Genomic DNA, 12,263 nt, shown 5'->3' with positions numbered 1-12,263 from the left:
ATAACAAGTGTATACTATCTAAATTGCTTTCTATGGATTATCTCATTTGATTCATCAGCAAGAGTATAAATAGAAATTATATATATACCCATTTTGCAGATAGAGTAAGCTTAGAAGTGTTAAGAAACGACTAAAGTTAGAAAAATTGTACTTGCTAAAGCCCAAATTGGAAACCAGGCACCCTGATTTCAGAGTCTGAGCTCTTCAATGCTGTACCACATCACTAGACCAGTTTCCTGAATCAACAAAAGTAAACAAAACAAAACAAAACAAAACAAACCCAAAAAGTAGAAAAAATTTTTTTACTTGAAGTCATCCAAATGCTGTGTCTTTTAAAAAATTTAGAACCTCTTTAAAAGTCCCTTCATCTGATGATTTGCTGGAATATAGTGCTGACACATTTTTAATTTTACTGAAGGAAATAAAAAATGAACAACAGAATGAAAGTATAGATGCTGTCACACCAAACATCATTCAACATCGAATGATATCTATCCAAAGTCTAACAATCATTACCCAAGCAGAAATATTCTAAAAGAGTGTCTGCTTGAATAATTTACTCCATTTAATTATTAATTTTTTTCAAAAAAATTACAGATTATGCCATTTATTATACTTGTATAAGTAAATATTTGTCTGCTTTACAGGGGAAGCAGTTTTGAACTAGAAGTTCAATGCTTGATTTTTAATCCAGTCTTAACCACTTACTAGTTCTGTACAACCAGATAAGTCTTGCAAGACTTTGAGCCTATTTCATCATTACAATATGGGAACCATAAAATACTACTATAATGTTTTGCAGGTTTTTAAAGATAAGTATCAAATAAGAAAATATATGTAATAACACTTTTAAGGGTGTTAAGTTTTAGACACTATTATTGTGTTACTAACTCACTATTGTTGGAATATATAGTTAGAAGGTTTGTTCTGGCACAAATTTGTGAGACAGCTGGTGAGAACTAAGGGCGCCATTTGGACCAAGAAATAGAACACAGCTAATTGGCTACACAGGGACTCAACCCATGTCCTTAGCCTCATTAACTCTGTGCTTTACTAAGCAAGCACACTAGTGTTCACTCACTCATCAACCTACCTTTAATGAGTCTAGCCTTCAGCTGGGCATTGGTGATATAAAAATGAATGAACTATGGTCTCTGCCCTCAAGGAGCTCACAGTCCAGCAAAGGAAAAGGAGGCAGATAAGTAAAATAGTAGTTAGCATGCTGTATAATAAATCAGTGCCACAACAGAGATTTATGAAAGTGCTTAGAAGGCACTGCCAGTGCTGACTCGAGAAGCACGGCATCCATATCCTGTGACAGAATTTGTTGAGCCTAAAATTCTACTTCTTAAGTCACTTTAAATCCCACAGTTGAAAAATAGTTAATCTCATTCCTCATTTGGAAAAGAAAAAAATACTTTTTTTTTTTTTTTTTTTTTTTGCATTTAAACAATGAACATTTAATATCTCACAGTTCCTGTGGGCCAGAAATTCGAGAATAGCCTACCTGGGTTTTTCTGCCTCAGGGTTTCTCGTGTGGTTGCATTTAGCATGTCAGCAGTGGCTGCAGTCATTTGAAAGCTTGAACATGATTAGAGGGTCAGTTTCTAAAATGGCTCATTCGCATGACTGTTGGCAGGAGGTCACAGTTTGTGTCTGGCTGTTGGCGGGAGTCCTTAGTTCCTTGCCATGTGGACTTTCCCCTAGGCTGCTTGAGGATCCTCATGACATGGCAACTAACTTCCTCCAGAGTGAGCAAACCAATAGAGTGGGCAAAGAGGAAGTGGCAGTACCTCGTGTGACCTAGTCTCCAAAGTTACACACTGTCAGTTCTACTCAAAAGTGCCATTTTAAAGTGACCCATAATTTAATGGAAAGCTTTCATTTAAGAACAGAACTTAACGTGTGTTTTACTACCGTGTAATCTATGCTAGGCCCATCTTTCCAAATTGCGTAAGATGGTTTACTTCCAAATATTTGTTCTCCTATTCATTATTTACTTATATAGAACTAGAAATGCTAACTTGCTATTCTAAACATAATCATGTTTTTCTCTGCCATTATCTGACAACTAATCCATTTAGCCAATCCATTTGCCTGGGAACAGAGAGCCAATGATTGGTCAGAGTTTTGTTTTTTAAAAAATTAATAGTGAGGTTCAATGGTTGATTACCAATTCCCTAAAATAAAGATTAAGATTTTTCTAAAAAACTGCAAATACAATTCCATGCACACAGGATTGGTTTATGCTCTTACAAGGATTCCTCTATTGCTTAAAGCCAGATATACAGGCCATAACAGAATTCTACGACAATGACCCCTTTACTTGATTCTTTTGGTTTAGTCAAGCTTCACCGCTATTGTTCTAAAAAATAACCAGTGACCCAGGTTCCTTGCTCTTCTTCCACTTGAACCATAAACGAGACAAATGATCTTACTCAGCTCATGTCTTGGGGTATGAGAGGTGAATGGTACCCTAGAGGTTTTACTTTTTCTGAAATGACTGCTGAAGCATTTGGAGGAGAAATGATCTTATTATTTAATCCATCCGTCTGTAAGTTTTGAGGCATGTACCTGTGGATGGGGTGAGTGTATAAGTAGAAATTACTTCTTACCCTGTTGTTTAATGTTATTAATTCCAGACTGTGGAAAGCTCTGCAGAAACAGAATGCATCTTACTGACAAGAACATGGCTCTTACTGTTGTAATCTCATCATTGTAATTATACATTATTCAAATCAGGTACTCAGTAGTGAAAACTAGTCGTCAAAAGCCAAAAAATTTCTACTAGGGATTTTGATGTCCCTGGAGGTCAATAAAGTCATAAAGCTCTGCCACTCTAACAGCAACATATTTTGTTAGAAGTCAGTGTCCCTCAGATACATGATTCCTGCAACTTACAGAGATATAAACAATTTCCATTTTGAAATATATGACCAGAATCCTGATTATTAGAGCTTAGCACTGCATTCATTAAAACACATATACTGGCATTGAAGCATTCATGAAACATTATTTCTTCTTTCCAATAAAAACTAATGATTACCACCCCTGGTGTGATTCATTTCCTCTATGAGAGTATTTGAATTAGAGCAATATTTTCACAACTCTTCATGGCACTACATACATTTCTTTTCTTCTTTTTCTTTTTTTTTCTTTTTTTTAGTCTTGCTATGTTGCCCAGGCTGGGGTGCAATGGCGTGATCTTGGCTCACTGCAACCTCCGCCTCCCAGGTTCAAGTGATTCTACTGCCTCAGCCTCCTGAGTAGCTGGGATTACGGGCACCCGCCACCATGCCCGGCTAATTTTTCTACATGCATGTTTTATAGATCACTCATGGCTAGAATCATCTTTCATTTATTTCCTTCTGTGGGTTTAAGCATGTACATCAATGACATTAGATCCAAATGTACTGAAGATGTATGCACATTTACCTTATTCTGGGTGCTAGGGTCTCTCAGCTGACCACTGTTTCTGCACTTTGGAGTGGTTATTTCACACCAAAAAAAATGAAAAACGATTCAGTGAATAGGTGTTCTTTTCTCTGTGTATTAAAACTCATTCTTCAAAATAGTGTATTGGCTAGCCTGAGTTTTTCTGTATAAAAAAAGGTCAAGTCAGGTACTTTTAGGTCTAACTGGTTTTCCTGTGCTACTCTCCAGTCCTTACACCCGGGGGCAGCAGAGCTTTGTCCTGCCGGCCACTCCAGTGAGGAGTGAACGCAGGAATAAGATTGCCCTGGTACTTGCCCCTGATGCAGATCATTAGACCTTGAGCAGCTGCTCAGGTCCATTAACAGTCACTTAAGCAGCAGGTAAGGGAAGCTGCGCTGCTCTGAATTAAAGGTGAGGCTGGTAGCTGGGAATGGGGAGGGCTCAGCTGCTAGTATCCAGCATATATATTGTGTCACATTTGGGGACACGTTTTTAAACATCATGGAGAGGTTATTTATCGGTTGTCACATATGGTAGGTGAAATATGTTTTGCCGCAAGTTTTGCCAAAATATGCTATATCCGGTTTAACTGTTTATTTTGATGTCAACTATTATTATTGAATATTTAGGTGGAGTCAAGTCTAATATCAGTTAAGACATATTCATCCCTCCATGTACTGAAAAATGCCATACAAATCTGTATATATGCTTTTTATACTGTTTAACCACAGCTGCTAGTTGACGTTCTTCAGTCCTGGAAATATCCTTCCATTTTCTAAAAAGCAAAGAAAAGTAAAATTTTAAGTAAGCAGTAGAACAGATGTAGCTTAAAACCTCCAAATTATTCCAGGCCTCGAGCTGCTTTAAGGCTCTATTTTAAGATTCAGTACTTTCTTATTTGTTTCAACAGGAGGATTAGAGGATTGAAAATGCTTTATTGATGGAAAGTGAGAACTGTTACTCCCCCCGCCTCCTCTACTCAGCAAAACTAAAAGAGAAAAGCAAGTCCATTCAATTCCCAGCCAGATCTTTAACATGTTAACATCAAATGAAAAGACATTATTCCTAAGTGAGAAGAAAAACCTTTGTATCACTATAAGTTACCCATCCTTCCTGACTTTGATTTATGCATGTGTCATTAATTCAAATTGTTCAGGAATCACCTTCAAATGGTTTTCCACAAAAATAGGAGGAAAAACCAACTGGGATGGGATGTCAGTATCCCCTCTATTTAAATACGGGGTCCTGTTAGCTGCATTTGGTGGCTAATAGGGAATGATACGGTGTGCGGTATACTATCATAATTCCAAGTACAGCCAAGTACATCTAAAACAGTCATTGTTGAATAGTATGGGTAATTTGGTATTATCCACGCTATTCCACTAGCAGAATTGGCCATGACTGTCTCCTAGGTCATCATCCAGCGAGACAGGAAAGATAGGCTGAGGAAGCTCTGGCATCCAGGCGTCTCCCAGCGATGAAGCTGTGTCCCACACAGTTAGTTGTTAGTGCGGTGGTGAAGGCCACACCTGGCAGTGGTTACAGTGCGTCTCCTGTGAGCAGGGGCTGTGGCTCACCCTCTCGGAGCTGCTCCGTGCAGCTACGGCGGCAGAAGAGGGAGCCCGGGCGCTCTTGGTGGAGGAGGCTGGGGATCGCAGTGTCGGTGCTGCATTCAGAAAAGCCTCAGCCGCAGCCGGCGATGTGTGAAGTTCCCAGCACGCACTCAGCCCAGCTGCTCCTCACCCTCAATTGTTGATGAGCCTGGGCGCTCGTCAACACACGGGAGAGATCCCATTTTGCTTTCTGGGAGAAAGAGATGAGAAATGAGCTGCGGAAGGTATTTGGCAGTGAGAAGAGTGAAAGGCAGTTTCTTGCCAGCAGCTAAGTTGTAGAATTGCTTCGGAGGCTACCCGGGGAGCGCGATAGAATTGACAAGAAAAGAACAGATACCGTTGCAGACCAAGGCATGCCTGATTGCACGAGTCGGATCCCTGGGACGCAGCTTCCACTCCTGCCCTAACTATTTGTGACTGAATAAAGGAAACGAGACTAGAAACACAATCGCAAGTGGTGTTCCTAAAAGGAAAACACATATACTCCAAAAGGAGGAGAGGAACAACCTAGCCGGCGTGCACATTTTTTTTTAAAGGAGAACCCCTCAGGTATGGTCTTTCCTCCGCTGCATGCACTGCTTCATCTGCATGCGATTTTGTGTCTGCATTTTCTTGTCCCTTCTTTTTGTTTGCACTTGGGAATCGCAACCATGGGGTTCTCTTAGCGTAGTAGATGCATTTGTAAAATCTCGGCTCTCCTGTTTTTATAATGTACATGATTCTATGGAGCATCATGACTTCTCAGTCATTGCTTTTTCAAAAAAAAAAATTCAGAATGATAAATGATTGCTTAGTTTCCAGTCAACTTTCAGGAGAATATGTACATAGGGACAAATAGGGTTGAGACGAAAGGCTGGGATATTCCATAATCCCTTGGAATTTTGGAAGAAAAAAATCGAGCTCAACAGAGAACAAAAGTTGAAGGCTTCTAGGAAAGGGTTAAAAGCCAAGATGTCAAAAAAATAGTGTGTCACCCAAGTGTTTTTCCAGCTCAGCATCCAGTCTGAAGCAGATGAAGCTTTACCAATGATTTTTTTATTTCTAGCTCTTCATCAGTTCCTCAAGAAGAAGATCCTGTAGATTTACTTTCAAGAGATGAATTGCTTAAATTGTGTGCTTGGCTGTGTTTTACAACTGTTCTATGGTGCTCAAGGAGGCAGTCTAAAAAAATCTCTTTGGTCCAACAGCATGAGTAAACTCTAACTTCTGCAATTACATCATCGATATACTTGTATCATCAAGATAAAGACAGATATACAACAATAGTAATGTTGGCTGTCTTTAGTACCTAGACAGAGATGACAAAACTTAAAAATCAATTTTCCTTGTAAGGCTTTTAAGCAAAAAAATGAAAGAGGTTTGGGGGTGGGTAATACGTATAAAGATTAGTTTTAAAATACTCTGCATTTCTTCAAGAAGCTAAGATTGTAAGTTTATGTAATTTTGAAATTAATAAAAAAACAATGCTTTTTAGAAAATTATCTTACCACCTTTTGCTCATCAATACTTTTCATCAAAGTGGGTTAAATTGTCAATAAATTAAATGTACATATGTTTATATTAAATGAAATTTTCTGGAGGGGAGAAGTGAGAATGAGTAAGTGCTACATTTTTGTATATATAAAATATTTAATAGATTTTTTAGTGTTAACACAGAGTTAATGTCAACTAGGACCGTGGCTTTTAATTATTGTTGTTCCCACTTATGATTAAAAAGTTCAAATGTAATAGAGGTAAGTGGACTTTAAATTGTCATTTATGCTTACTGTAAAGTAAATCACCACTCTGCTCTTTGAAAACTATAAACTTCATTTTTGCCAAATGGTAGCGATCTGGAGCACTTAGGCCGTAAACAAAATGAGAAAATCATTTGTTTGAAAATTCCACACATTACTATAACAACAACAATGTCAAAATATGGTGAGTAAGTACAGGCAATTCTTGAGACAAGAGGAGTGATTTAGAAGATGAGCAAAGTATTAAGTTTATGTTTGTTAGCAGGGAGTGAAAAACATTCTGTGTTTCTTCTATGTTGACATCTTGTATAAAGAAGCTTATGATGTCTGTAGGTGAAACACTATAGCAGTAATCTTACTGAAACCATTAAATATTTTTTCAACTAATAAACTGATAAAAGATTATCTAAAAGAATATTTGAAACTCTAATTTACAAAGTTGTATTTTCAAACTATAAGGGAATTTTGTTGAGAAAGTAATTTCGGTAGAATTGCCAATGTTTTTTCAGTAGAATTTGAAGGTGGATAATAGGTATGGGTTTATTTCCTAGCATTCAATAATTTGTTGTTAGACTTCAGTGAAAGAAATCTGGAAACTCCTTCCAGAGATCATCACTATGTGCTAGGTAAATTCATTCCCAGGTGAAATATGAGGTAAACTGTTGGTGAAGCCTAGAGAAATCACTTTTCATGTGCTTGTCGTTAATAAAGTAAACTGTTTTCCTTTCCAGGCCATATAATAACTTGCTATGGTTGCTAGTCTTTAAATATGAAGCAATATAGTATGTGGTGCACAGAACTAGTTGCTTAAAAGCCCATGGGTCATTGGAAACGCATGATAATTGTAGTGATTCCCCTTTTAAAGACAAAACACACCAAATGTATGTTGGGGCTGAAGTGGGATTGGGAGGAAGGTCAGTGCAGAAGAGAATGTACTTCATTGTCTTTGCCGATTTAGGGCAAACCTCTGTTTTTTAATATCAGACACTTTTGGTATGATGATATCTTTTCTCCAATTCTCTAGGCACTTTCATTTCTGTTAACCTTTTCAGCTAATGCAATGCATAAACCCTGCCATAACTTCTCTGAAGTATTATGCCACCTGTACATTGTCTTCCAGTTTCAACATACACATTTCTGTTATTCATTCTTTCCATCCCATAGTCCTTTACTACAGAAGGGCATTCTCTAGAATTTTTGAAGACATTAGAATCACTTTGTCACCCAAGAAAAATAATCCTGCTTTTCAGCTAGAAATTTTCAGAGTTTTAAATACATGCCAAGTTTGTTTCTGAAATACACTTTTATAGCTAGAAAGCCACTTTCTAAATAGGTCATAGTTTGTACCTAATATCCATTCTTTTGGCAATATGCATTTAGAATAACTGTAGCAAAAAATTGCAAATTCAGGGTATTAAATTTGTATTTCTGTTGTTATTACAAATCCTTTCTGAATCTTCAGTTGTCTGTGGTTGGATCACTAGGCTCCAACTTTCTTCTAGCTTAAAAAAAAGGATTTATTAATAGCCCTCTCAATCTGTAGTTTTTGATCATGCAAAAGACTGGTCACCAGTTCTATAATCTCTACAGAGATAATGGATGCCACAGCAGTGTTTGTTTCACTCATCGTCTTTTAAGGCATAGGAAGGGAGACAGGAATAAATATTCTAACCTCTAGGTCAAAAGTCCTCCAAAGGAGAAGTAGACAAGAAGACACACTGAATTGTTTCTCCATCTTTTGTCAAAATGGTTGTGATGCAGTAGGCATAAATGTTTACCATCTCTTTATATCCTAGTTATATTGTATGTTTTAGCCTTAGCATAGAGAAATTAATTATAATCTTGATATGGAAGAAAGTTTTATATTACTCTTTCTATATAAAGAGTTAAAATATTTTGTAGAAATAAATGCTAGATAGAAAGATAGGAACTCAACATTATAAATTGTCCTCAGAGATTTCAAAGTATTTGTAAAAAGTAATTATAAAAGATGAGCTTCCCTTTCAAATATTTTCTTTTCTCCCTACATTTTCACAATCCCATCTTCAGCCTGTCTTTTGCTCCCAACAACCAATTTTTGTTGGCCCAAGTCCTGTGTTCAGGATAAAACATACTTTGTTTCTGAGCCTTCTGGTTCTTGAGAATCCGGGTGCAATATGTTTTTTTTGATGGAGAAAAAGTGTTTTGCATGAAAATATTTTGCTTCATGTGTTTTATAAGTTGAAATTATTTACTCTAGAAGTAGCTTCTCCAAGCATGTAAAATATAAAAGAAAAAGAGGAGTGATTGGACAGAGTGGGTGGCTATTTCTGTTTTATAGGTGGGAAGAACTAATGGCTTAGGCACATTCCCTGAGGCACGTTTCTGAGAGGAGGCACTGTTGATGTGGTCCCAGAATAACTGGAGGAAGAAGGGTTGTGTTTTGAATCATGTCATTGTTAAGTGGCACACAACTGAAAAAGTCTAAATAGTTGCTTTGCTTATTAATGATAAATCTTAAGTAAAAATTACCAGTGAGGTAAAGCTAGAGAATGAATGACACATTCCAACAAGAGTCCAGTGTTTTTTCCTATCTCATCGAAAATACTGTAATTAATCAAATCCTAGCTCAGTCACCCATTGACTGGGGAAACTTAGGCCATCATTTTCTTTGTAAGCCTTGGTTGTCTGTTAGACTGGTTAGATGTTCATGAAGATCCGCTCTAGTTCCCCGACTCAGAGATTCTATAGAAGCTGCATCGTGCAGACTCTGCAGGTTTGACTCCATTTGAAATGTAGCTACAGAATTACTTGACTCTGACTTGCTTCTCCTGAGAGGCTAGAGGTTTGGTCGTGTTCATGGTTTTAGAATTGAGTAAGAAATTTGTCAACTTGTTTTCCTTCAGACAACTAAGCAGAAGTATTGGCTTAATTATAATCCATGGAACTGCATGTTTTGTATAGGCTCTTTACTGTGACTCATAAAATATTTGCTGTAGCTGTGATAGATGTTGAATACTGCTACTTCGTTAACAAGAAACAAATAGCATTAGGATACGTAGCTGCTAACTTTTTAAGAGTCATTTATGGAACAATGCTTTTAAAAGTAAAGTATATGTACCTACTCTACTTAGTTACTGGAATAGATTGACTCTCTCCAGTGTCTTCCTCTCTGAATTGGCACACCCGATGAGAATATGTTTGACAAAGGAGGGCTGTAGGGAGCTCTCATGGCTGAAGGGGAAATTTAACTGTGAAGTTTCTCAAACCTAAGGAAAATTTGTATTTCCTTTTTACTTTCAAAGAGGGTTGATTGGTAGGAGGCAAAATATATGGATAACTTCATATATGTAAAAGTTAGTATTTGATTCTTCTTAGAAAATAATCCCTAAAATTAGAAGATTTTGCTTAATTACACAAGAAGTTGCCACAGTATTATTGGTGAGTGGTTGAAGAGCATATTTTTAAAAATAATAAATGTAATGCTTGATAAATAAATACAGCAAAGTAAAAAAAATGCCTCCCATATTTACTTTCATTCTCCATTTAGCCTTGAGTGGGAACATTCCTGATCCTCTCTTTCTACTTTTTGTCTTGGTGACCTGAATTTCTTAAGTGGCCTCTATTACCTCTTTGACAGGATTTCCACTAACTTGTCTCAAAAGTCAAGAAATTCAACTCTGGGTCTCTCAAGCAGCTCCTCTTCCTGATTGCTTCAGTTTCTCAGACCCAACTCTCAAATCATCCTCACTGCCTTATCCTCTCTCGTGGCTCATATTCAATTACTCTTGTTTTCTCTTTAACACATGGTCTCCAACCATGTCTTCTGTTATCTTCCTATTAACACCACCCTAGTTCAAGTTCTCATAACTTTATGCCTAGAATACTGCTTGAATCTTCCAATTATTTTTTCTGTATGATCCTTTTCTCTAAGCATCTGTTCTGCATACTACTGCCAGATTCATGGTCCTAAAAATGCTTGGAACGTGACATATGTCACTCCCTGGTCAAAAATTTTCAAGGACACTATATTGTTTATAAACTAAAGCCTTAAATACTTAGTATGGCACAATATATTTTACAACCAGATCTGACTGCCTGTCCAGCTTTATCTCTTTTTCTATTTCCTTATCCAACCAATCTCTGCCCCAATTAAACAGATTATACAGTTTCCAGATACTGATATTTTATATAATTCCACAGTAGTAAATGATTTGTCTGATTAATTTACTAATGCATCATATACTCTCTTAGGAGATTTCTTCTTTGGTCTTGGATTGCAGTTAAAACCTATATTTTTGCATGTTACTTTCTAAAAGCCTTAGCTAGAGAATAAATCCCCTAAGTACAGTGTTTGTGCAAACTTTGGCAAGTTACTTAAAATTTCTGCATCTGAATTCTCAACTAGAAAATAATGACACTATAAAGACCATTGCTTCACAGAGTTTACAGGAGGATTAAGTTAAATAATATAAAGGAACTCCTCAGTGAACACTGGCTGTGAATTTGCCATTATCTGTGTATTGAAGATAAATGCTCAGTAAATATTTGCTCTTATATTTGAAATGTATATATTATTAGACAAAAAGACTGGTAAGGGAAGAAGAGTATGGTATGCAAAGTTGGAAATAACAAGAAAAATAATTCACTTCAGAAGGAAACTGAAACCTCTGCTGTGTCCTAAAATGGTAATGACTTTATCAGCACATTTATGGCAAATTGGGGTTCTTTGGACAGCTATTTCTGGTTAAATCAGTCACTCCAAGATTCTAATATAGGCTTATATGCATTTTCCATAGTGTTATGGCAGCAAATCTTATTGACTTTCTTTCTTTTTTTTTTTTTTTTATTCTTTATTTCTTCTTAAAAAAAAAAAAAAAAAACACGGGAATACATGGGTAGAACATGCAGGTTTGTTACATAGGTATACGTGTGCATGGTGGTTCGCTGCACCTATTGACCCGTCCTCTAAGTTCCCTCCCCTTAATCCCCACCCTCCAACAGGCCCTGGTGTGTGTTGTTCCCCTCTCTATGTCCATGTGTTCTCAATGTTTTGCTCCCACTTATGAGTGAGAACATGTGGTGTTTGGTTTTCTGTTCGTGTGTTACTTTGCTGAGAATGACGGTTTCCAGCTTCATCCATGTCCCTGCAAAGTACATGAACTCATACTTTTTTATGGCTGCATGGTATTCCATGGTGTATATGTGCCACATTTCCTTTATCCAGTCTATCATTGATGGAGATTTGGATTGGGTCCATGTCTTTGCTATTATAAATAGTGCTGCACTAAACATATGTGTGTGCATGTGTCTTTATAGTAGAATGATTTATATTCCTTTGGTATATACCCAGTAATTGGATTGCTGGGTCAAATGGGATTTCTGGCTCCAGATCCTTGAGTAATCGCCACACTGTTTTCCACAATGGTTGAACTAATTTACATTCCCACCAATAGTGTAAAAGCGTTCCTGTTTTTTTCACAGCCTCACCAGCATCTAT

At 37.0% G+C, this 12,263-nt stretch overlaps 1 protein-coding gene across 3 annotated transcripts in view; it reads left to right on the top strand.

The window, feature by feature from the left end:
• LOC116275828 (protein unc-13 homolog C) overlaps positions 1–12,263 on the top strand; it is a 234,625-nt gene that overhangs the window by 57,667 nt on the left and 164,695 nt on the right. The window contains exon 1 of one of the 3 annotated variants that reach the window (XM_031668661.1): positions 3,296–5,597. The exons of 1 other annotated variant lie outside the window; for it this stretch is intronic. The gene's annotated coding sequence lies outside the window, so the exon portion shown is untranslated. Of the gene's footprint in view, positions 1–3,295; positions 5,598–12,263 lie in introns of those variants that run through there. One more of the 3 variants, XM_031668664.1, reaches the window with a different exon arrangement.

The sequence above is a fragment of the Papio anubis genome, chromosome 7 (assembly GCF_008728515.1).
Source record: "Papio anubis isolate 15944 chromosome 7, Panubis1.0, whole genome shotgun sequence".
Lineage (NCBI taxonomy): Eukaryota > Metazoa > Chordata > Mammalia > Primates > Cercopithecidae > Papio > Papio anubis.
Note: the sequence above shows the minus strand (reverse complement) of the source record. Positions and strands in the feature narration are given on the sequence as shown.